The following is a 27194-nucleotide window of genomic DNA, read 5'->3' as shown; positions in this document are numbered from 1 at the left end:
ATGTTTAACATACTTCTTTGTCGCTACTTTTATACTCTAACAGAAGGGAATATTTTGAAATAAAATTATTGACACAAATGTGATACTAGATTATATACAATTTTATCTTTATTTATATATCTATATAAAACTATGAATTGCCATATGGCTAGCACTTTGTTAGATACTAGAGAAAAAAAGATTGTTGCAATAAAACATATAATTAATGCATAAATGTACGTAATAATGATAAATTAATTATAGTTTTGGTATTTTTCAGGATTAAGTAAAACAAAATTCTAATCTAGGTAATTTAAGAAAGAGGGAATTTATTGAAGGATATTAAAAGATATTAATTAGATATTATTATAACATACCAGAAGGCTTAAGAAATCGGTGTGAGGGCTGAAGAAGGAAATGCAGGTTGAATTTCAAGAACAACTATTCAAATCACTCCAGGAAACACAATGCCAAGGAAATTTCTTTTAAGATCATAAACTTATAAACCCAGAACCACATTTACACTGTCGCAACCAGGAACTACCAAAATCGAAATCCACCATGATTAGGAAATCACACACTCATACACCTACCATATATATATATATGGTACTATATATATATAGTACTATAGTTTTTGCTCTTGTTCCCAGAACCATACCTCCTGCAACCTGCACCAGCAAAATTGGTGTTTGTCCCTGTCTTTCTGCTTTCACATAACCCGTTACTGAACTATGGTACAACTGTTGATGTGTTGTGTAAAACAGCAAATTGCCTTAATATACATGTTTGCCAGGTGAAATAGCAGAAGAAGCTGCCATATGGCCTCCATTTCACTTCTGTCTTCCAATGTCTTTATGTATGCATGTGATCGGCCAAATCTAAATCACATCTAGAAACCTGAATCCAAATAAGTTTGGAAAATGTAGTTTTTATTTCTCCAGCCTCTGCATTACACAAAGGCGAACTAGAAATGGGTGGAATGGAAGCTGAGTGGATAACATAAGACATACAATCAGTGTTACTAAAAATGAATTATACATAATAATGACTTTATCACTTAGATTCTGATGTGTCTCAAAAGTGTTTTCTCATCTACTTTGTTTTCTCAAGCTCCTCATCTTTGCCTCTACATTCAGAGGGTTTCTCTGTATTAGACTGTTGCAAAGAAACAAAATACCACATTAAAAGTGACTTAAATAAAAGTAGATAAGTATTACATCACAGATAAAGAAGCTCAAAGCCAGAACAATGTTGATGTTGACGAAGTACCTAAAACATGTTATCAGAAACCTGAGCTCTTCCTTCTTTACGTTCTGCCATCTCAAAGCATTCAGCGTGTCAGGCTTACCTCTCATAACTTAAAGATCTAAGATGCACGTTGACAGGGCTTGTTGCAAAGGCAGAAGCTGGGGGGTCAGCTTCATCTCTTTTCCTATGAAACCCTGCAACTCCCATTTGCTAGAGGGGAGTGAAATGCCAGGGCACACAGGGAAACATTTGGAAAGCTACTGCATTTCTCCAGGAAAGAAAGTGAGAAGGACTTAGGAGTTCTATGCAAGTATCTCCAAATCCACTGACCAGGTCAGAATTACCTTTCTTCTATACCACACCTACTCCTTTCCTTTATCGACTGTTTCCCTTGAAGGATATCCTCCTCTCTTCAGTCATTTCTTCCTCTGCTGTAGTACCCAAATTCAGTTGGTCACCAAGTTCTATCTATTTCAATTTTTAATACATCCGAAATCCATTCCCTTCTTTTTACTTTCAATGCTTCTGCTATAAGTTCGAACCTCATGGCTACATTATTGCAAAAGTCTACTCAGTCCCCAAATGGGGGTCTTAAATCTCTTCGATGCCAGAATAATTTTATGAAGTATAAATTTCATTATAGTACCCTCCTACTTCAAGTTGGTCCTGTCTACCTATAGCTTTTAGCATAAAGTATAGACCAATAAGTTAGCACACAGTTTTTTATCTTGCTATTGCTATTTCTAGGCCTTCTTAATTTGCCATTTTACCAAATGAAGTTCAAACTCCAACCATATCAGATTTTATAATGTCACCTATATTTTTCACCCATATGATTCTGAACATATTAATCACTCTTTATAAAAATTCTCTTCCTATCATTTTTCTCTAATGTTGCCTGTCATTTAAGGCTCAGCTCAATGCCCCTTCAACAATCATTTCCTGGGGCACCCGGGTGGCTCAGTTGGCTAAGCATCTGACTCTTGGTTTCAGCTCAGGTCATGATCTCACTGTTCATGAGTTCAAGCCCCACATCACGCTCTGTGCTGACAGTGTGGAACCTGCTTGAGATTCTCTGCCTTCCTCACTCTCTGTTTCTCGCTTCCTCTCTCAAAAATACATAAACATTTAAATAAAATAATTATTTCCTGATCTACAAATATAAATTAGACAAGATGTTTTCCCACTTCATCTTAGATACACATAAGTCATAATTTATCATATTCCATTGGAATTTTTATCTGTATATGTCTTCAATATCATTAAGGAACTTTTCTGGGAACCAGAATGCTACCTTTTCTCATTCATGGGACACTAACAAATTAAATCACAAAGTATTTGTTGAGTGGCTACTGTATAACATAGAATGGATGAGATGTGAAGAAGTAAAGGTAAGATGTGGTTCCTGTTTTTAATGACTTAAATATGAAATTTAAAAAAGTTTTGTTGGGATATAATTGACATAAAATAAGCTGTATATATTTATTGTTTAATTTAAAAAAAAATATTTAAGAGACAGAGAACATGAGTGGTACAGGGGGAGACAGAGAATCCTAAGCAGGCTCCATTACCAATGTGGAGCCCAATATGGGGCCCGATCTCACAACCCTGATATCATGACCCAAGCTGAAATCAAGGGTTGAGTCAGACACTCAACCACCTGAGCCACCCAGGCACTCCAAGCTGTGTATATTTAAAATTTTAAATTTGACAAATTTTGATGTGTGTATAATCTCATGAAATCATTGCAATTAAGATAATGAACATATCTATCACTTGAAAAGTTTTCTTTGTAATCTTTCCTTCTCAGCCTCACCCAGACCATCTCAATTCCCAGCAACCACAGCTCTAATGTTCTTTCAATGCAGATTAACTTGAATTTTCTAGAATTTTAATAAATACAATTGTATAGCATAGGCACTTTATGGCTACTTTACTATATTTAGCATAATTATTTTGAGCTAGTCCATTCCTTTTAATAATAGAATATGATTCTATTTCTAAATATGCCACAATTATTTATCCATTCTCCCATGACGGATTTAGGCTGTTTCCTGACTTATTTATTACAAATGCAGCTTCTATGTAGATTCACATGCAAGTGTTGGTGTAGACACGTGCTTTCTTTCCCTTGGATAACTAACTTGAGGGAAATGTCAGAGTCATGTGTAGGCATATGCTTAACTTTTTAAGAAACTGTCAAACTGTTTTCCAAAGCAGCTGTGCCATTTTGTATTTCCACTAACAATGTATAAGAATTTCAGTCCTCCCATATCTTTTCCAATATTTGATATATTCAAACTCTTAATTTTAGATATTCTTGCAGGTGGGTAGGAGTATCTATTGTGCTAACTAGCATTTTTCTAATTGTTAATAATGTTGAGTATCTTTCCCTGTGCTTATTTTCCATTAGTACATCTTCTCTAATGAATTACCTGTTTAAGCCTTTTGTCCACTTTTTAATTTAATTGCTTACTGTTGCATATAGAGAGTTGTTTAAACATGTTTTGGACATCAGTTATTTGTTGGATATGTGATCTATAAGTGTTTTCATTCTAAGCTGTGAATTTTAAATAAGATCAAAATACACGTGAACGTTAAAACAAATTTTCTTTTCTCCAAGTGGATGCCCTTCCTCGAAGTAATAGGAACCAGGCTTATCCTCTTATATGAGATAGTAAAAAAAAAGAAAGAACAAAAAAAGAAAAGAAAAAGAAGTAATGGAGCAGCAGTTTCAACCAGACCCTAGTAAGTGCCTTGAATAGCATTTCAAGTTGTAAAATAAATGTGATAAACCCTATCTTCATCCCAGATTATTGCCATGAGAGTTTCCAGACCACATTTCAGAAAAGGAAAACCAGGTGGAGACTGACAAGAGACTCCATAAATTTTGGAGAGAGAGATGATGGTCCGGAGCGAACAAAGCAACTAGAGTTCAGAAGAGATAACTAGAGAGGAGAGAACTACAAACTCGAGATTTGCAGAGCCTCCCTGTTACATATTTTTCTGAGTGGCGCTCAGAATGTGGATTTGAGGAAAGTAATCAAAACCAGGAATGAAAACAAACAAGCAAAAATGAGTAGTGTCTGGTGCTCACACAGTGCTGAAAAGCTTCATAATTGGGGAGATGATACAGAAGTTTCCTATCTCTACAATGGAGATAATTAGTCCTAGATTGAACACTGCTCCTGTCCCACTTCATATACCTGAGAAACAAAACTGGAAACGATCAGACTATTTCTAAGCAACTTAACTGCATCTCAAAACAAAACTCAAGAGTATTTACAGGAATACAAATATACCCAACACCCAACAAAGTAAAATATAGAATGTCTGACATCTAACAAAAAATACCAGCCATGTAAAAGTACAAGAAATATGATATAGAATTAGCAGAAAAATCAATCAATTGAAACCAAGCCAGAAGTCATACAAGTGTCATAATTAGAAAAACAAAAATGAGGGATGCTTGACTGACTCAGTCAGTAGAGCATGCAACTTAATCTCAGGGTAATAAATCTGAGCCCCATGTTGGGTGTGATTACTTAAAAATAAAAAAAAAGAAAAAAGATGGTATTTTAAAATAGTCATTATAACCATATTCTTTCAAAAAGTTACAAATTAAATCTATTTGTTTGAAATGAAAAATATACTAGATGGGATTAATAGCAAATTAGATATTAAAAAAATTAGTTGACCGGAAGATGTAGTAATAGAAACTATCAGAAAATGAGGGTAAAAATAAAGATAAAAAATAATAAACAGTGAATCATTCAGTGTGAATCAGTGGGAAAACTTTAAGCATTCTAATATATTTGAATTTGGCATTCCCAAAGGAGAGACAAAAGAATCAGGAAAGGATTTGAAGCAATTATGACCAAACATGTTATATACATGAAGAAACCTGTAAGCCTCCAGATGCAACAAACTCAACGTACTCCAAGCACAAAAAGCATGAGGGAAACTGTGCTAAAGGTGCATAGTATTCAAATTCCTCTAAACCAATACTAAAGACAAAAATCTTATAAGGAGTGTATAGAACAAAAAGCCATTATGAACAAACGGATGAAGTTAAGGATGGCTGCACACTTGTTGGAAACAATACAAATGAGAAGAAAGTAATGCCACATCTTTAATGTATTAATAGAAGCTATCAGCCTAGAATTCTATGCCCAGCAATAGTTTTTTGAAATAATGTCAAAATACAGATTTTTAAAAGATATACAAAAGCTGAAAAAAATCATTGCTACACACAGTACATGAATTTCTTTGGGCAAAAGGAAAATGACTCATACAAAAAATGGATCTACAAAAACAAAACATATCATCGGAATAGTTGCCTAAATTTAAAAGCCATGGTTCTTGTTCTGGTTACTCCTATGCTGTATATCCTCATTCAGTAGGTTAATATAAACATAAAGCATCAATGATGGTTTTTCTTGTACCTTCCATCCCTCCCCAAGACATGTTAACAGGGAATGAGAATGAGCAAGTATTTCTTATAAGATACAGTTTTATGATAAACGTTAACAAAAATATATTCACATTGTGTAGACAACTGGACTTAACAGTTTCTTTTATGTTTTCCTGCCTCCTCCTTTTTTAGAATCTGCAACTATGGAAACTTCTCAGATATGGGCTTTATTCTCCACTCATTAAACTTCATTCTTGTTGCTTTGAAAAATATATCCTCTAATATGACTTCAGCTGCCACTTCTTTGTCATTAACTAGCACATCTAGAATCCTAAATACTCATTTCATGATGACATTCCCAGGAGTCATCTCCACTTCACTGGCTCAGTCTAGGCTCCTTCATTAAAAGTTTGCCCCCAATTTAGCCTCTCTATTTAAACCTAATTTCCTGAATCACCATATTTTTACATCTCATGACTTATACCACCCTTTTGGCTGCTTTTTGTTTACTGTCCTAACTGTTCGTTGCAACCTTAAGTCTTCCTTTCATTGGAGAACTCTACATGTTTTCTGGTACCTCATGATGTAATTTTGCCTCAATATTCTCATGCACAGCTTTGAAAAGTATCTCTTCTAATTTATCTGGTACCCTATTTTCCATATATTGTCACAAATGGACAATTCTTTAATTTATACATCTTAGCTTCACTAGTGAATCCAGAGATCTTGCTTAACCTCTACCTTTTTATTCACAGCACTATAGTCTAAAAACTTGAAGCCATCATTGTTTCTAGCTTTCCTTCTGCTCTGTGTTAAGCCAAAACCTAAAATTTATTTTCCTTCTCAATATCTCTGCATTTACTCCCTAAATTACTCTTCTTACCTAACACCTATTACAATCAGCAGCTTTTTTTCTGTCTACAGAGCCATCTTATCAATTCCTATTACAAACATTGCCTATTAACATGGATAAAACACCAAGCTGTCATGTTAAGTCCTGGTGAAGAATGTACACACTGCTCTCCAACTTTGATTATATAAACACTAAATTCTTCAGGTTCCTCTTCAAGGTCTTTCATGATCTAGTGCCACGTTATTTTAGATAATAATATTCTACTTCTAATGACAATTACCTTAACCCAATAAGTGGAGATCCTCATTATACTTTCTCTACCATACATTATCACTATGCATTCACAGTGTAGGTATTTATTTTGCATCTGTGTGTTTATGCTCTGCCTGAGTCACTTGTGTCCTTCAAAGCCTACATCATATTCAACCTTCACGCAGTTTGTGAATAAGCCATTAACTGATATTGCTTGGTCATACTGGCTTTTCAATCAACAATGAATTTGTTAGTGGAGAAATTAAATTTCTCTCTTCCAATTTTTCAAAATTGTCTTTCTTATATGGAGCATTTTAACATTTACTATTTTGTTCTCTAATTGCATATATACAACATTTAGCACTTCATTCTTATAGGATAAAAATGATACATAAAACCTATATTAGCCATTTAATTGGAATTTTTATAGGTATCTAATGTCTACACACTTAGATGTACATAATTTTAAAACATGAGTATTGTAACTTTCAATACCTTTATCTATGTTACCTCATATATGATTTTTTACCTCCAGAAATAAAAGGCTTAACTTCACCTTGTGACCCACTACCCACTCCTTTTCTACATGACAGACATCTGGATGATATTGACCAGACTCCCTTGTAAACATGCCAATATCATTTGTGAGCAGAAGGATATGGAAGCCCCTATCTAAAAATGCTTTTCAGCATAATACATCTGGTGTGTCTATAAGATATATTATAAAGAAACCTTTATTATGGATTTATGTCACATGGACGACTGGAAAATAGGAAATACAATATATTCTTCAATGTGTGTAACTAATAAATTAGCGACCTAGGAGTAACCAAGACAAAATGACTTACTTTGCAAACAATTTTCCTATATACACTATTCAAAACTTGTCTATATGAATTCAAAAACAGTCTTTAATATGGGATAAATGTACATTTTTGGAAGCTGTGCTTGATGGGACTCTTCCAGAAGAAAATGCTACAACTGTACATGATTCTATCTTGGATACTTGAAATCATTAGTAAAGTTTGATGTTTAGTAAAATGCATGAGTTGCATAAATCAGCTTGACAACTCAACCCTTTGTATTAATACAACTTCACTGTGCCAAGCATAGTTTTGACATATAGAATATTTTCAGAAATGCTCCAATATTGGCTGCTGATATTCCGAGATAAAAGAAGAGCATCCATTTCTTCATCATTTCACAGATAATAGGCAACCAAATGTGCACAGATATGATACAATTTAACCTATCATATGAAATATATATAATGTAATAAAACATTTTATAATTTGCCATGTAATTTGCAGCAGTATCTTCAAATTGAGTGATGCTTTGTACCCTGATATAAAACTTGTGACGTGCACATATTTACTGTGGTTAAAATTTTATAAATATAGAAATTTCTAACCTTAAAATTATTTCTAAAATATGTAATTTATATTTAGTACCTCAGTAGTCTAAACTAACTATATTTTGTGGTACTTGTTTTAGTGTGTGAGGAATTATAGGCTTTTTTTTTCCATGTCCTTTTAATAGAAAGTCCCAATACCTGGGACTCTAGGAATTTTGTATCATTTTGGTTCAATGCTATTCTGGATTCAGATAGAGTGGTGTGAAGTTTGATGCTGTTTGAAGAAGCTGGGGTTCATCTTGTGTAATGCTTTGAAAATGAGAAGAAAAGACTTTCTTATACTTGGAAGTGTCCTGGCAATGAGCAAAGGCTAAAGAAAATCACTGCAGAATGCTGTTTGTTCAATTCAAAAAGCAGTCTGCTATTTTATGGGCCATTTTTATTCTTTGACTGGCTTCCCTGGAGAGATTCAAATAAAGAGGTTTGAAATATACCAGGTTGAAAGGCTGAATATGTCAAGAGTATGGATCACTGAAGCAAGATCTTCATCTTGTAGCTTAATTTTCTGGCTAGAGCACTTTACAAATGAACAGAGACATTCATGGTTACTGCTGATGCCTCAGACTCCAGGAACATCAATGAGTCTCCAAGGGGTTCAAAATATTTCACCACATTGAACATCAATGGGGAAGCCTCTTTGTAGCAGAAAAGATGCTACAAACCTTACCAAATTTCCAAATTCCTCCTTTCAATAATATAGACACTTTTACACTCTACAGCATTAGCCAAGGCAAGCAAATTGTAAACAGATTTGTTTGTCATTTCACACAATAGGGAAACCAGCAGTTTTACTACACAATATGTGCCTTAAAAATAGGTAATATTGAGCTCTGTATCCTGTTGAATAATTCTACTTTTTCTTTTTATATCGCCAATCCCCCTGTGGTCTCTTGAGCAGAAAGTACAAGTGATAAACTCTATGGTACTTCACATTTGAGGTGATTCAGTATGTATGCTATACTTATGTAAAGATCCAAAATACTTTTCATGCAAAATTTATTGATTGACAGTAAATGTACTCTCCAACTCTACCAGAAAGACCCTGGATGAAATAGTGAATTTAAAATTCAGTTTTAGGAAATTAAAAGCTTTAGATTCACAGGAGTAGTTTTGTCTCCTCTCCCACTAAAAATTAATTATTCTGAAAAAGATGTGTGACATGGGTAGTTTGCTACAATGGTGAGAATCCCCAACCCATGTACCAGAATGATGTCCTTCTTGCAAAGAAAGGAATTACTAAGCTTTGTCAAGAAAATCCCCTTTGAATTTTGTAAGTTTCATTAAATCCATAGAAAAATAAATATAACTCCATGGGCAGAAACATGAGGCTAGAAATTGACTCAGGGGAAACGTCATACAAAATTTTGATAGTATTATCACAAAATACCTATGAGAGCCAAAACAGTGAGTCATCTAAAGAAATGAACGTGATGATACCGTAAGTTCTTTGCAGAGCTCGGTTATAAAAATGGCTTGGGCAAAGTGTAGGAGGAGGGAAGCACAAGAAAGGGCAAATTTTAAAATATTAAACAGTATCTAATAATGTCAGAAGACTAAAGGTAAAACAAAACACAGATACAGAAAAATAGGAAATGATTAAAAGGAAAAGCATAAAGAACTAGTTAGTCTGCTTATTTGGGGTCAGTGGTAAAATGTGTATGAGGACATAGAAAGAATTAGGTCACTCATATCTTTCTGCTATTTTATGAATTATCATTTATTCTATTCATTTACATTTATATTTATGTATTGTATTTTTTATTGCACACAAACTATATGCCAGAGAAAATATAGCATTCCATCTGGGATGGATAATGTTCAACCAAGATGAAAATAAACATGAATAAAACAATTGAAATTTATCTTTCGTGACTAGTAATAGGGCACTTAATTTCTCAAGAGAATCATCCATTATTCTTATATTATTTACAGCCTACATTTATTTAATACTACCACTTAACCTGAATTAGGCCAAGATCTTAATTGTGTCATCTGACTTAATTTTCATTTCAAACTGTTATCCAGAAATCACAAATGAGGAAAGCTAAATTTCTACATTTGCTATTTTCTTCAAAGCAAGAGTCTACACCCTGCTCATTTTCTGGAACCCTACAATCTGCTGACCTCCATGGAGTCCTACCTACCCCTATGGAAACTTCAGGGCCTTCTCAGTAGCTAGAATGCAAAAACAACCAGCACAACTGGTTAATTTTCCCACATGTAGACTCTTCTAAGACTTCAGCAAAAATGCAAACTTGCAGGTTTGGAAAATAAAGGCCACACCACCAAAGGCCTTTCCTGATGTGTGTCTTTCTCTTCCTACCTCCCCTATTGTACCAAGCCATTTTATTTTTAATAATTTTACTGAAGGTTATTTGAAAATTTTCTGTGTATATGTGTGCACGTGTGTGTGTGTGTGTGTGTGCATACGTGTGTGTGAGTTTATTACATGTTACCCTCCCTAGAATGGAAGCTCTATGAGAAGAAGGGCTCTTTTTTTGGTCTTTTTCTATAATGCTCACCCAATATCAAATCAATGCCTGTCATCTAGTGGGAACTCAATATATATTTAGTTAATTAATCTATGAATTATGAGAGAAAAAGACACATGAGGGCATTTAGAACTCCCTATCTGTACAAAAAAAGTAAACAATTTTACAATAAATTTCATATTAAAAAATAGTAAACTAAAAGCAATACCACAATCGTAGGAAAATATAATATTACTATCACTATAAAAGCATTGCAAGATGCAAAAATGGTCATTCCTATAGCAAAATATTTTTTCACTAGATTGGCATGTGAGATAAAGAAAAGGATAGGTTTAGAAGTCTGTGTTTGAGAAATAATTTTGACTGGCCTACAGGGTCCCAATAAAGAGTGGCACAACAGATGGCCATATGTGTGCTTCTTCCCTTGAATAAGAAGTATCTAATACACCTTGTCTGCCAGAAGGTCGGGCTTGCCAAACAGGCCTCCATCATCATGTAGGGTATATGCCTTTCCTGTTTAGGAATGTCTCTTAAGAGCAGTAGAGAGAGCCAGTCTTCCACTGGGCCAATTTATCCACCTATACCAGAAAGATGGATAGCTTAGTGTAAGGATACATTCCGGTTTATACTTGCTGCCTAAATTTTGACAAGAAGACCCAGATAATCAGGGATATGGAAAGAACAAGATTGGCCATTTAGTGACAAGGTTTAGAAAGAAATATGAGACTGTATTTCTTAAATGAGTTTTGCCCATAATTTTCATCCCCAAGTTAGAAGCACCACCCTTGGGCATATTGAATGCCTCATAACACATGTTCTCTGACAAAACATTTCTCATTTTCTAGAAAACAGTAGATCAGAGTCTGATGCCTTAGGAGTTTCAGGTCTTCTAATACACCGTGTATCTTACAGATAGGCAGTATATAATCGTGGAGTGACTTATTTATTGGATACAAATGCATTCTAGATTGCTCAGGAGACTCTCTGTCTACAGATGTTCTTTGAGTATAATCATCAAAAATGTCTTCTGACTTGTAAAAATAGTGGTTTGGATAGAAAACTATGTGATATCCTATCTGGTGAACATATATTTAGATCTACCCAGGAGACAATGTTTTATTTCTATATAGAGTGATAAGTTTTATTTGAAGTGCACTATAAATTTACATAGTTTACTATAAACTTTTATGGTTCTCATCCCTCAGAATTAAGGTTGGGCTTGTGTTACCAGAAAAAGAATGTTGGCCAACAAGATACTACTAACCAGTAAAGAGTACATACAATGGGCAATGATGAAGGGAATTATAAATTAGAGCTTTTGCCTTGTGACTAGAAGCAAAAACAAGAAAACTCTTTCATCAGTCTTCCATGTTACTGTGTCATAATTATGTCTATATTTTTACAAATTTTTCTGTCAATATTACACAAAAATAATATTTAATGGTAGTTTCCTTTACAAGTTAGTCTGTAAATTATATAGCATGTAGAAATGATTTCAACTTTAACTAGAGGAGATGTCCAGCTATACCTAGACTTGTAGCTGGACAGGGGAATTCACTTCTTTAGCTCTCTTTGGAAGGGATGTTTGCATTGTGTTTTATGGGAACCTTGTGTTTTGCTGTTATTTTTGTTGTTAGTTTAAGATGTAATTGTGAAAGAGAATATATATGAATAAATGTTAGCCCCCCAGAAAGGTGGACATTTTTTTGTCTAAAAGTCATTTACTCTCCCTTTCTATAGAGGGGAAAAAATTCTATTGAGACTTCTGCCTCCCATTACAAAAGTTGAATGTGTTATATATCTCCTGGCACTTAGGGAGTAAACATCTGATAGAGCTTGACAGTAGTTGCTTCAACTCAGTATTGTGAATCTTGAGCAAGTTATGCAATCCTATATGAACAAATGGATATTCATTTAAAATTTTAACATATTCCCTAGCATCAGTGTATACAGTACCAGAATATTTACTGTTAACAACAACAGCTAATTCCCATTCTGACCAAGGTATTTCTGTGGCTGGGTCTTAGGTGTTGCTCCTGCTCCCATATGGCTTTCCATGAATTATTGAATTATCAAATAATCCTTCAATAATTCTCTTTTATTCTTGAATTATACAGAGCCAATTTTTGTTTGCAATCAAAAATTCTGACTGACACACATTATTTGAAAAATAATAACACTATTCATATACATAAACTTTGCTGCCATAAAAAGTCAATGTAACTTTAACATAGTACCTTACAAATAATAAGATCTAATGAATATAGCTGATACAAAAATTAATGCAAATAAAAAATATGATGTATCTTACAGAAAGTTTAGTGAACACATAACATATGTTAATAAAACATGATACACAAGGAAGGCATAATAATATTACCAAGCTATTCAGGATCAAAAATTAGAAGTTATAGACCTGATGATCTCAGCTAAATACCATGCAGACTATTTAATAAGTTTTTAAAGAATGGAATTATCTCACTTAGGGGACTGTGTAGTAAAATGAGACTTTGTCCTAGATCTTATTCCCTCATCTAACACTTACTGCCCATGTGATTTTCAGCAAATAACTTTCCTAAGATAGTGTCTTCATTTATATAAAGAAAAAACTATAAGAACAAAAGAAGTCTTTCCACTTTATTGTTTTCCTCATTTATGAATTAAATAAATCTTTGACACATGATCATTCTATTTGTGTAAGAGTTTTTAACTTTTAAAAAATTGTGCTTTGGCAGTAAGGCGTCCAAGTGGACTCATCTTGTAGAGCCAATTAAACTGTGTAGCCCAAAAATGTATACCTCATGGACTGCTTAAGTCCAGGCATGTCTTTGCTTGGTTTCTAGAGTAAATCACAAATAGAAAAAGAATTTTGCCTCTGCTGCCTCTCTGATTCTGTTTTGTTTGTTTTTGTTTTTGTTTTTGTGTTTTGTTTTTGTTTTGTTTCTGTTTCTCTGTTTTTATTTATTTTTTATTATTTTGGCCAAGTTTAGTTTGGATTCTAGTTTTAACATGGCTTCCCCATTGGTGGTAGTCGTTTTGGGAATTGTATTGTACATTCTGAACATTTAGTGATTTCTACTGAGTTTCAGGGACCTATTTGTTGTCACACGATATACTACTGAAAGTCTGTTTTTTTTAATTTTTTAAATTTTTTTTACGTTTATTTATTTTTTGAGAGACAGAGAGACAGAGCACAAGTTGCGGAGGGGCAGAGAAGGAGACACAGAATCCGAAGCAGGCTCCAGGCTCCAAGCTGTCAGCACAGAGTCCGATGTCGGGCTCAAACTCACAAACCATGAGATCATGACCTGAGCCAAAGTCAGACACTTAACCGGCTGAGCCACCCAGGCACCCCTGTTTTGTTAATTGTGTGTGTGTGTGTGTGTGTGTGTGTGTGTGTGTGTGTGGTCTGCTTATCAGTGTAACAGATTACATCCAGAGATGGTCACCAACAATTCTCCCATTCCTATATCCTCATACCACTCCTTTAAGAGGTGTATCCTTTTTCCTCTTGAATCTGGGCTGGCCTTATGACTTAATTTCAGCAATAGCATATAGGAAAGTAATAATGCACCAGTTCCAGGCCAAGACCATGTGGTGTTGGACAACTTCTACTTTTGCTGTCTTGATACTGTAGGTCAACATCTAAGGAGTCAAATTATTATGTTAGAGAGATACTAAGCCACAACTGTTGCAGCCATCCCAGATTAGACATGAAACATGCAAGTAGAGTCATTTTGTGTATTCAGGCCCCAGCTAGTTATAGCCCAATGAGTGACCCCAGATAAGCCAAATGATGCAGAAGAACAAGCACACAAGCCCAACCAAAGCAGAGAATTGTGAGAAATGATAAATTATTTTTATCTTAAAGCATTAAGTTTTGGGTGATTTGTCATGCAGAAATAAATAAATGAAACAGAAATTCACTTAACTTTTATTAAAATGTCTGAAAGATCTAAGACACTCTAACATAGACATTCTCAACTAGACAAAAAGACCTGTGAATTACAACCAAATTGTTCAATGATAGCTTGACACACCTAAGTAGAGAGAAGTCTGCTCAGAAAAGATTATGAATGTGCCTTTTAGGACATGGAGTGAAGCACAATAATAGTCATAGGAATATCCACAAGTTTGTTTTTGTGGATGTCCCTCATTATTTTTAATACCTCATTATTTTTTTGAGTGTGTGTGTGTGTGAGTATTAGAAGGAGGGGGTTGTAGTTCACAAATCTTTAGCACAGCGAAACACAGGCATCAAGATAGTCATACTATATGTTTGCTTCTATTTAAAATTGTAATTATACATCTGGGTTATGTTAAAAACGATTAGTATTGTAATTATTCATTTTTACCATTTGAGAAACCGTAAAAGGAAGTATGTGGCTGTAGAGGGCTTTATTTTGTGGGCTTATGATCTTTGCAGTTCTGCTAAAATGTTTATGTATGACAGCTAGCTCTCAAATAACTAGCTGACAGGTTATTTTTTGAAAGACAAGTTAGTTACTTTGGTTAAAAGTTATAATGTACGGTGTTGCAACTATGATATGAAGGAGAATAGCAAAGAGTGATGTAAAAAGAACAGTGAAGGCAATCACTACTGACATTAACAACATAATGTGAATATGGAAATTTTGTCATTAACACATTATTTTTTCCAGTTTTCTTATAATTCATTTTTATCTCATATTCTTAATGATTTTTATTAAATCATTCAATTTATATTTGAACAGCTGATTTAAATTCAACACAAGTACACAATACTACGGTAGATGAAGCGCCTCTCTTGGATTTTATTAAAAAATCTCTTTCATTTCTAATGAGGATTTGAGTTTTGTTCCTTAAAAAAAGCAAAAAATATGTGTCTATGTCTTTGTGTGTGGGCATTAAAACTGATGCTCTTTCATGAATTCACATGTGGCAAAAATTAAGCCTAAAATAATTGTTTGTCAATTTACAAATTTTCCATTTAAAAATTTAAGTAGCACTAATTTTGAAAAATTAAATTTATCCTTAATTCACTGTAGATATCAGATACCAAATGTCTGATGGACAAAGTTTCTTCAGAACAAGGACATCAACTCTGCATGACTCTGGTGTACTAATAGTGCATCCTTTCATGCCTGTCAGTTTCTAATAAAGTGTGCCTTTTTACCCCTGAGCTGTGATAAGCATATGTCATACCACAGTTGAAAAAGTACTGATTTCACCTTCATCGTAGATTCCTTTCCTTTGTAAATAATATGTCAATTTCTTTACTATACTTAATTCTCATTATAGTTTAGTTTGTGTGATACATATCTCTCTATAATCAGATATCAACCATGATCAGGAGCTTTGATCATAGAAACAGACAAGACATTTTTCTATGTGGGATACAATGGCATTTCTACAGTGAGGCATCAGTCTTCTAAACTGCGTATTTGATTGCTTTAGCCCTTATCCAGGAAACATCTGGCAAAGTAAGCCATTGTTGCAGTACTAAATCTGAAAGTTTTTGTTTTTTAGGTTTCCTTCCATTCTAATTTTGAAAAATCATTACTTTCTCTGAAGAGGAAAGAAAAAGCTATTACTATTAGAAAAGCATGATTACACATTGTGAATTTTTAAAGTATTGACCACAAATCTCAACATGAATGTAGATGCCTACACTATTAGAATAGTTATATTTGGTTTTGCTCTTCCAGGTTTTCTAAAATGTCTTCATATGTACCAGTTTATTTGTAGGTTATATCATCCAGAGAATCATTGTACAAGGCTAAAATTCTCATATTTTACCTACACTGAAAACTAACAGAATATTGACTAATGTTCTGCTAAAACAGCAAATGCATTCATATGTCTAAACTACTAGTATTGGTGTGTTTATGTTACATTTGTGTGCAAATGTATGGTCTTACATATACTTATCTTTACCCTATATCTCTATCTCCATATTTTTATGTATACACACACACACACACACACACACACACACACACACACACACACTTCCAGTATTCCTTTCTATGTATGTAATTAAATTACTAAATATAAACTAGGAGACATTTAATTATATTGTAAGTTTATCCATAGGTATTATTAATCATTATTAATCATTATTTAACAACCATTATTTTACAGGTATATCTATATCTATATCTATATCTATATCTATATCTATATCTATATCTATATCTATATCTATCTATCCATATATAGCTGCAATATTCTTACTAAGCATGCTAGACATAAACAGGTTGCCTAGAATCATAGCTATGACCAAAGAATAACTTTTCTTGTTTTTGGTAGCACACTCCCCAATGACTGTATTATTAGTTCCAGTGGGACCAATTTAAAACCATATAGCCCTGTTCTCATGGATTGAATAAAGCAGTGTATGATTTCCTTATTTTAAGTTTAAGTGTACTACTCAAAAATTTGGAACCCAGAGGGAAAACATAGGAAGATTGAAAAACCAAAAAACAAGCACCACCTCAAAAAATATTTTTATACAGTTTGAGAAGAAAATTCCTTGTAATTTATCATGTTTAAGGTATTAAAAATCAGGCATCAGAAATTAATTTATGTTTTTCATATTTTCCCTTGAGAAAAAATTCAATATTTGTACCATGTGAGATATTTTACTACAGTAAGCCCCAAAGAAAAGGAAAGAGAGATAATATTCATAAACAGTTCCTAGCATATGCAAGTTATTCTGTTTATATACATAAAACGCTTAAAGGCTCACAATAATAGTATGAATATTGCTCTTATTCTTATTTTACAGAAGAAATTGAGATTACAGTGTTATTTGAATCACTTTCTATTGGACTCCAAAAATCACAATATCCCCTAATGAACATAACTTGCTCCTTCCTATCTATCCATATCTTTGCACAATCATTGCTCTATGCAGTTTATGTGCATATTCTCCTTTAGCAATTATTTAATGGCTATTTAATATATACTAAAATGCATTTACCTAGAACTTCATGCAGCTGCTGCATTTGAATATTTGCAGAAATATTACTCCAATATCCCTCTCTTTCCTATTTAATTTTGTTCATAGAACTACTTCTTGAGTTATTATGTTTATGTTATATATTCATTTCATGTGTTTATTGTGAGTCTTCCACACTAGATTTTAAGCACTCTGAAAACCCAGACACTGTAATTCACTGCTATGTATCCAGTATTTAGAACAAAGTAAACACTAATGAAATACCTGGCAACTGGCAAGATAAATAAAAGTGTGTGTAAATGAGTTCTAGGAACTGTAATAAATGAAGTTAGATTGCCTTTAACTCTGTAATGGTGCCTTGCAACCAGCTGGTAGACAGCAATTCTCAGGAGCTCAAATTGCATAAACCCAGAAAGTTTTAAATTAAAGGTCACCATCTGGAATGAGATCTACACATACTTAGCTCCAAAATGCTGGTTTATGGGGAATTATTACATTCCAAAGCTTTTCACTAATTCTTAAAATTGTTTATCTTGTTTACCAAAAATTATAAGTTGTCATTGGAGACTTATAAAAGGCCAATAGCTCCACCTTATCTTCATTTAGTATTGTGTCAAACTCAAAACCTTGTTTTGACTACAAATAACAAAATTATATATAAATGAAAAATATAACCGCATATTTTTTAAAAATTAGAAATAAAGGAAAACAAAATTATCTACTTTATTGTTAAACATTTCCAATGGGCATACGAGTAAGCAAAATTAAATCATTTAATGAAATTAAAACATACAAGGCTTATGTTACCTAGTAATGTATCACATGAAACAAAGTTCATAATTCATTTAATTATACATATTTATTAGTACTATATTATTATCAAAGTTCCATAAAATCTTTCAACTGAGTTCATGCTCATAAAAACACTTCAAACTTACCATGGCAGATATTATCTTATTGTCCCATTTTGTAATTTAAAAAATAGTTTCAGACATAATATTTTGCTGATTCATTTTTTAAATAATATTATTTGAATGCTTATCAGGTACCAGGAAATAGAAAAACAGACATGCTTATTTTTAGCCTTTAAATAGAAACACACTAATCAATGACACAAAGTTATTTTAAATAAGCTGGCAAAAAATAGCACTAAAGTGTGTGTGTGTGTGTGTGTGTGTGTGTGCGTGCGTGCGCGCGCACAAGCGCACAAGCGCACAAGCGCACATGTATAAAATTGGGAGAAAATTATCTCGCCTGAGAGTTTGGGGAAGGCTTTCTTAAGTAAATTATATTTGAACTTAAACCTCTTTGAAGAAATTTACCGGGAAAGAGAGTACTATGATCATATTACAGAAAGAAGAATCAGCAAGTACAAATAGCCTAACATAGAAGAAAGCTAGTATGGACAGCCATCTAAATCCTCTAATTTATAATCCAATATTATTATAAAATAACAAAGGGAGTAGTTGCAATTCATTTAATTTGATCAAATAAACTAACCAACAAAGTAGATGATTTTCTATATTAATTAAAATACAGACTAGCTACTGTAACAAAGATCAAGTAACACTGACATTAAGCGGAGCATTGTAATAGTTGTGCCATGGGGCACTTGTATGCCACTGGTAGTAGGAACCACCGGGCCTATTACTTCATCTACTTAACCAGAAAAATTGTACAGATAGTATTTTCTAACTCTGCCATATGTCAAAAATAGTATGAAGCACTGGCTTAAACAAGAGGGAGTTTTATTTACATCTTAAACAATCAACTCAGGATCAGTCCAGGACTCTTATTGAAGTATCTCTGTATCAGGGATCTGGTCCCCATTATATGTTTCACACTGACATTTGTACAGTGCTGCCCCAAACGAATGGTCTGATGCCACAAGATTATTGTTGTATTCTAAATTGTTTGTAGGTTCATCCCTTCCCTATCAAGGTCATAGTGAACGAGTTGAACACCTTCTGGTTACCTCCTATTGGCCAGAAGACGATCAAATAATGAGAAGATGGACCATGATTAACTTCAAAGGAATCTGAGAAATATAGTCTTTGTTTTGGGGACACTTGTTTGTTTCTGCAATGAAACAGTTTATATTGTTTACGACTCATTTATTCCACCTGTATTATTGAGTGACTTCTAGGTATCAGCAGTTTTCTAAGTACAGATGCAAAAGAGAGATAACACTAGTGAACAAAGTAAAAATGTCTACCCTTGTGTTTAGATTATAATAGGGAAGACAGACAATAAATAATAACACAAAAATAAGAATATCAACATGTATTTTAGAAGCTCATAAATACTGTGAAAAAATAGAGAAATAAAAGGAATTGGTAGTCGTGTGCTGGCAAATGTTTAAAAACCACCACTGGAAAAAAAAAATCCTACTTTGTAGTACTTTCTAATTTCCATGGAGTAAATGTTCCCACCAATTTTAAGCTACCAGTGTGATATCAACCAACCCAGAAATTTTCGAAAATATTAATGATCAACTATCATAAGCCTGTAATAAGTTGGCTCCAGCATATGACTAGAATGCTGGGAACATGAGGTTTGGAATTTTAATATGGTGATCAGGAGAAGATATATAACTTAATGATATGTGAGCTATCTGGGTATCTATGAACAAAATAACACTGAGAAAAATTAAGAATCTGACATTTCTGAGGAATGCTTTAGGAGTACAATTTGACAGGCTTTTGTTTATTTCCATGCATTAGTCATTTAATCTCTTCAACATTTGTGTGCGTTAGACACTCATTATTCTTGTTTCACAAACAAACTGAATCACAAATTCCAAATTCACCTGAGGTTTCAGAGCTAATGGCCACAGTAGGTGGCTGGGCTTCCACAAACTCTCACTTCAGAATTCCCACTCTGATCCAATGCACTGTGTAAAGGATTTAGAACAGTCACCAAATTTAATATGTCTCCATTGCTATTGCTATACGTGGTAGGCATATATTCCCCCTCCCTACCAAAGTGTCCACATTCTATTCCCAGACCCTATGAGAATGTTAGGTTGCATAGCAAGAGGGAATGAAGGTTACAGATGGAGTTAAGGTTGCTATCAGTTGATGTTAGTTAATATAAGGAGATTTTCTTTTATGGTGGAAGGGCGCTATAATCCTTGAAATGTGCAAGAGGAAGACAGAAGAGTTAGAGTCAGAGTGATGCAATGTGAGACATGACTGGTCATGGTTGGCTTTGAAGATGGAAGGGGGACATGCACCATGCCTGTAGCCCCCAGGGGCTGAATGCGGCAAGAACAAATTTGTTTAATTGGTTACAGTAGCCACAGGAAACTAAAATAGTATCTATGTTCATGTACAAAGTTAGCTTATACATGTTAGGCTGCTGGGTTTTTTTTTGCTATGATGAATCACAAAATATTTCATTTTATTAATTGATCACTCATATTTTAAACAGAATAATATTATATTGAGCTATTAAATATTATGTGGAGTTAATACAGGAAAATTATAGTTGGCATTTTGGGGGAGGGTGATCTTGCCCATCTTTATGTTTTTATGGTTTTGTTATATAGGTCGATACAAATTTTCTATATGATCTCAAGCTTTCTTAAAACATGTAGAATTTTTTTCCATATATTGTTGCATTCTTATTTCCATATATACTTTTAATTATGTTTATGTTCATTTTTCCTTTATAAAGAATTGCCATTTTTTCTTACTCTTTCACTATTTATTTCAAAAAAACAACTTCTATTTTTTTAATGTTTATTTATTTTGAGAGAGATCAAGAGAGTGTGAGTAGGGGATAGGCAGAGAGAGAGGGAGGGAGAGAATCCCAGGGCAGAGCCTGACGCTGGGCTCAGTCTCACAATTGTGAGATCATGATCTGAGCCAAAATCAAAAGTCAGATGCTTAACCAACTAAGCCACCGAGGCAGCCCTGAAAGAAAACAAAACAAAACAAAACAAAACTTTTAGACCTACTTACAAAATCTATTTTTCTTGGTTTAATTGTAAATTAATTTAAGCTTTCATCTTTATTAATTTCTACTTCCTACAGTAGAAATTATACTAGTTGTTATTATACTAGCTTCTCCAATTAAATGTTTAGATTATATATATCCAATATTTTCTGTTTCACATCAACTTATTTAAGGATTTTTTTTTTGATGACTGTTCCCACAGGTATATCAAAAGAAGTGCTTTTATTTTTTTATTTTCTTTTTATCTTATAGATTTTTAGATTTACAGAAAATTTTAGATTTATAGAAACAATTTTAGATTTACAGAAAAATTCTGAAGACAGCACAGTGTTCCCTATGTATCACACCCAACTTCCCCCATTATTAGCCTCAATAGTATATTTCTTACAATTAATGAAAATATTGATAAATTATTAAAGTCCAAACTTTATTCAAATGTCCTTAGTTTATCAAACGTCTTTTTGTTTGTTTTCTTCAGGATCCCATCTAGGATAACACTGGACGTATGGTAGTCATGTTTTCTTAAGCTCCTCTTGACTCTGCCAGTTTTTTAGACTTTGTGAGATTTTAACGACCTTGACAGTTTTAAGAAATATTGATCACATATTTTGTAGGTCTCTTAATTGAGATTTGTCTGATGTTTCTCTCATGATTAGAATGAGGTTATACATTATTGAGAGGATGACTACAGAAAGTGCTATCTCCATCATTACATATCATGTGTGTCAATGTGACTTATTGTTCATGTAAACCTTGATTATCATGCTGATGTAGCGTTTAATTTTCTTCAATGTAAAAGTACTAATTTTTCCCCTTTGGAGGAAGGCAGTATGTACAGTCCACACTTAAGGAGTGTTTAGTTACCTGCCACCAACTTGAGGACAGAATTTTCAATACAAATTATTTGGAAATGGAAGATCTGTCTCTTCTTCCTTATTTATTTTTATTAGCATGAACTGATAGGTACTTAATTTATATTTTGGGTTAAAATGTGATATTTTATTGACATTGTTGCTCAGATATTCCAGTTTTGATAATTGAGGGCTCTTTGAATTGGCTCATGTATATCTTTGTCATACCACCATCATTGTGGTTTTCTTGGTTTCTAAAATCCTTCTCCATGAAAAAGAACCTGGGCAAAAGAGACAATTCTAGTATTCAGAAAGGAATTAAAAAGGTATGCCTGGAGTAATTTATAGTCCCATAAATTAAGGAAGTTTCCCCTCCCCCACCCTCACCCCAAGAAAAGCAAGATCTGAGTGCTAGGTGTGCTTGTAACTACTAGGATTTCATTGTTTCTAGGCCCTCTTGATTAACAGAGGAAAGAAATATATGTGTGCATACTAAGCCAGACATATATATACACACATCTAGAAATATTTGTATATATATTGTGGCTCTATTAAGCTGATGTAGAATTCATACTAATGTCTATAACTACTATACATTATTACTACATGAATCATTCTAGGCTGTTCTGCTTGCTTATCTGTTATCCTCTACTTCAACAGTGGGAAATCTGGTTTCCATCATCTGTCATTCCATATACTTAATTGCTAGATCTAATATATAAATATAGTACTATCAGAATTGTAAGCCACTCCCCATGGGAGCTATCAAAAAGATTACAATTCTTGTGCACAGGTTTTTTTGCCTTTACTCTTTACAGACTACATTCATCTCCAAAATTACTTAGGTTAGCATCATTTTCCCCCATTCTCCTTTGAGTGAGGTTGTTTCATACATTTATAACACAGTTAAGTCATTTTGTACTATACTGCATTCTATTTTGGAATCCCTCAATCTTCTAGACATAAGCATATTCTTTTAATTTACGTACGCTTAGGTTTGTTTTCAAACTCTCAAGTTCTGTGGATTTTGACTAACACATGATGTCATGTATTCACCATTACAATATCATACACATTAGTTTCCTTACCATATAATTTTCTTTGTGCTTTCACCACTCTCTCTAAACACTGATAGTTATATAACCTTTATAATTTTGTTTTTAGCATATTGTCAAACAATTGAAATTATAATGTGTGGGCATTTTAAGCTGCCTTCTTTCACTTAATGTACATTTATAGTTCATCCACATATTTTTGTGGATGAACTTAATAAGCTTAATAAATTAAATAATAAATAAATTTTTATGGATTTTTATGGATTTTAATAAATTTTTGTGGATGAACGGCTTAATAGTTCATTCTTTAACTATTTGGTAGAATTCACCAATGAAACCATCTGGGCCTAAGCATTTCTTCATTGGGAGGTTTTTGATTAATGATTCCATCTCCATATTCATTATTGGCTCATTCAGATTTTATCACTTGCCATGATTATATATTTCTAAAATTTATCAATTTTTTCTAGGTTGTCCAGTTTGTTGGTGTATAATTGTTCAGAGTAGCCTCCTAGGACCCTTTGTTTTCTGTGTTGTCAATTACAGTGTTTCCCCTTTCCTTTGTAATGTTGATTGTGTAATCTCTTTCTAAAAGTTTATCAATTTTGTTATCTTTTCAAAAAAGCAACTCTGCTTCATTTATTTTTTCTATTGTTTTTCTAGTTTTATTTATTTCTCTTCTAATCTTTATTATTCCTCTCCTTCTGCTAACTTTGGTTTTTTAATTGTTCTTTTCTAATTCCTTCAAGTGTAAAGTTAGTTGTTTGAGATCTTCTCTTAATGTAGCCATTTAATTCTACATGTTTCCCTCTTAGAAATACTTTTATTGCATCCCATAGGTTTTAGTATGTTGTGTTTTGTTCTCATTTGTCTCAGGATTGTGGCTGATTTCTCTTTTCATTTTTTCTTTAACCTATTGTGTTCATTAAAGTATTGTTTAATTTCATGCATTTGTGAATTTTTTCTATTTTTCTTCTTCTATTTATTTCTAATTTCATACTATAATGATTGTGAAAGATATTTGGAATGATTTAAATCCCTTTATATTTATTAAGACTTCCTTTGTGGTTCACATATGATCTATCCTAGAAAATAGTCTGCATATGCCTGAGAAGAATGTGTATTTCTGATACTGTTGGATGGGAATATTCTGCATATGCCTGTTAAGTCCATTTAGTCTGAAGTCTAGTTTAAGCCCAATGCTTCCTTATTGATTTTCTATGTGGGCAATTTAGGTAATGTTGAAAATGGGATATTGACGTCACCTTTTATTATCATATACCATGTCTCTCTTCAGTTCTGTTAATATATGCTTTAAATATCTAGGTGCTCCAATATTAGATGTGTGTATATTTGCAATCATTATAGCCTCTTGATGAATTGACTCCTTTATTATTATACAGTTCTACTTCTCACACTTTTTGTGGTCGATGTCATTCTTTATAATTTTAAACTGTGCATCAATTAACAAGTTATTGTAGCTATAGTTGCTTTTAATATTAACTTTTATACTTGAGATTAAAGTCATTTATACATCATAATTACAGTATCGGAATATTCTTAATTTAACTATATATTCACTTTTGGCACTGAGTTTTATACTTTTATATGTTTTCATATTGTTAGGTTTTTTGGTTGTTTGTTTTTCATTTCACATTAAAGATCTCCTTTTAGCATTTTTGTAAGGCACGTCTACTGGTGATAAAACTCCCGTAAGTTTTGTTTTCTGGAAATGTCTTTTACCTTTCCATTTCTTTTGAAGTTTTCATTTAAATTCCAGTTAGTTAACATAAAGTACAATATAAGAGTCATGTATGTAATGTAGTGATTCAGCATTTCCATACAACATCCAGTGCTTGTCACAGCAAGTGCACTCCTCAATCCCCAGCACCTATTTTACTCCTACCCCCCACTCACCTCCTCTATGGTCACCCTCAGTTTATTCTATATAGTCAAGAATCTGTTTCCTGATTTTCATCCCTCTCTTTTTTCCCCTTTGCTCATTTGTTTTGTTTCTTAAATTCCACACATAAGTGAAATCGTATGGTATTTGTCTTTCACTTACTACCTTATTTCACTTATCAAAATACTCTCTAGCTCCACCCATGTTGTTACAAAGGGCAAGACTTCATTCTTTTTTATTCCTGAGTAATATACTGTTGTACATACATAGCACATCTTTCTTACACATTCATTGAAGCTATGACTGGGTCTGCCGTGGGTCCACAGCTGGTACGCTTGCTAACCATAGGCACTGGTAGATGTGCATCCTCTCTGATCCCTGGTGAATAGGAATAGCTCTACTACCTTGTTCAGTAGGGAAGCACAGTCCATAGTTGGATTTTTAGCCAGCCTGCCTAGTACCACATTCATGGACAGGTTTAGCTCCCGTCAGGTCCCTGAGAAGTCTCCTGCCTTGTCGCTTATTTCCTAGGTGGGCAAGACTGATCCTAGATTGTGGCTGAGAGATGGTAGAACTGAATTCCAGGGCTGTTTCAGGCCCCATAGCCAAGACTGAGGTCTGCCGATCTGACTCTGGAAATACAAATGGGCGTGTCTCCCACCAGGTCCCTGGGTAGGCTAGACTGCTCCCTGACTATGGCTAGAGGAACCAGAGCCAAATATAGAGCCTTTTCAGGATCACTGGTAGGCAAAGACAAAACTGTCTCCTGCTGGGTCTCTGTTCCAGTAGGACTCTTCACTGACAGCGGTAGCATGAGCTGGAGCTCAGTTATAGAGGCCTTTCAAAATTTATAGTCTAAGTTTGGTAGGCTTATCTCCCAGGGGTTCCTCAGCAAAGTGGGCTGGAGCCAATTCATAGGGAACTTCAGGGTCCACAGCCAAGATCAAGTTCTATATGCCTGTTCGTCAATGACTCCTCCCAAGTCCATTGATGTATGATGCTAGTGAAGCATCCAATGCCAAAGACATGTTTTTAGGGGTGTAGAGCTATTTTAAGGTATGTAGCAAGACCAGGGTAGGTGAGTCAGCTGCCAGGGTGTGAACCTGCTTTCTCAAAATGACTCTACTTGGTCTTAGACTCCACTGGAGTTTTATAAGCTCCTACCTAGATCCCAAAGTGGCCACAAAGGCACTTTGTCCATGGATATATATCAGATTTTTCCTGAACGGGGATACACGTGAGACATGTCTTCTCTGGCCACCTTACTGACATTACTCCCCATTTGGTATATTTTACATTTAACTTTGTTTACCCAAAATAACTATCTTATAAGGGAAATGTATCCCATTTCAATTTAATAAATACTATTTTTTTTCTAATAACACTATCATGTTGGGTTTTTGTTGTTGTTATTTATTCTTTATTACCTTTTTCATATATCTTTCTTCTCTCATCTTTACTTTTTTTTTAATTTTAGCATTTTGAAAGCTATTCCTATTACTTTTATTTGGTAGACAACCTGAAATGTGCAGTAGCTATATTAAGACTGCTTGTTTATTACAGTATCAATATCATCTTCATCCTAAATGAGACAGGACTTATAGCACATCAGAATATCTTGTTCCTTTTATCTAGAGTTTAAATTCCTAGTTTTCATCAATTTTATTTGCTATTATACCTTTTTCCTAGAAATAAATCCTTAATTATATTAAGCTTCACAACTATTTCAATAATCAGGACTGATTATATGCTTTACTGATGCCTTTTCTCATACTGGGTGTGTGTGTGTGTGTGTGTGTGTGTGTGTGTGTGTGTGTGTGTGTGTGC

General features: G+C 33.7%; 1 pseudogene; it reads right to left on the bottom strand.

The window, feature by feature from the left end:
* The window catches only part of LOC101090688, an 84356-nt pseudogene extending 58386 nt beyond the window's left edge, over positions 1-25970 (bottom strand).
* Between the last annotated feature and the right edge of the window lie 1224 nt (positions 25971-27194).

This window comes from Felis catus, chromosome B1 (genome assembly GCF_018350175.1).
Source record: "Felis catus isolate Fca126 chromosome B1, F.catus_Fca126_mat1.0, whole genome shotgun sequence".
Lineage (NCBI taxonomy): Eukaryota > Metazoa > Chordata > Mammalia > Carnivora > Felidae > Felis > Felis catus.
The sequence above is the reverse complement of the archived record's forward strand: the minus strand, read 5'-3'. Positions and strand labels throughout refer to the sequence as shown.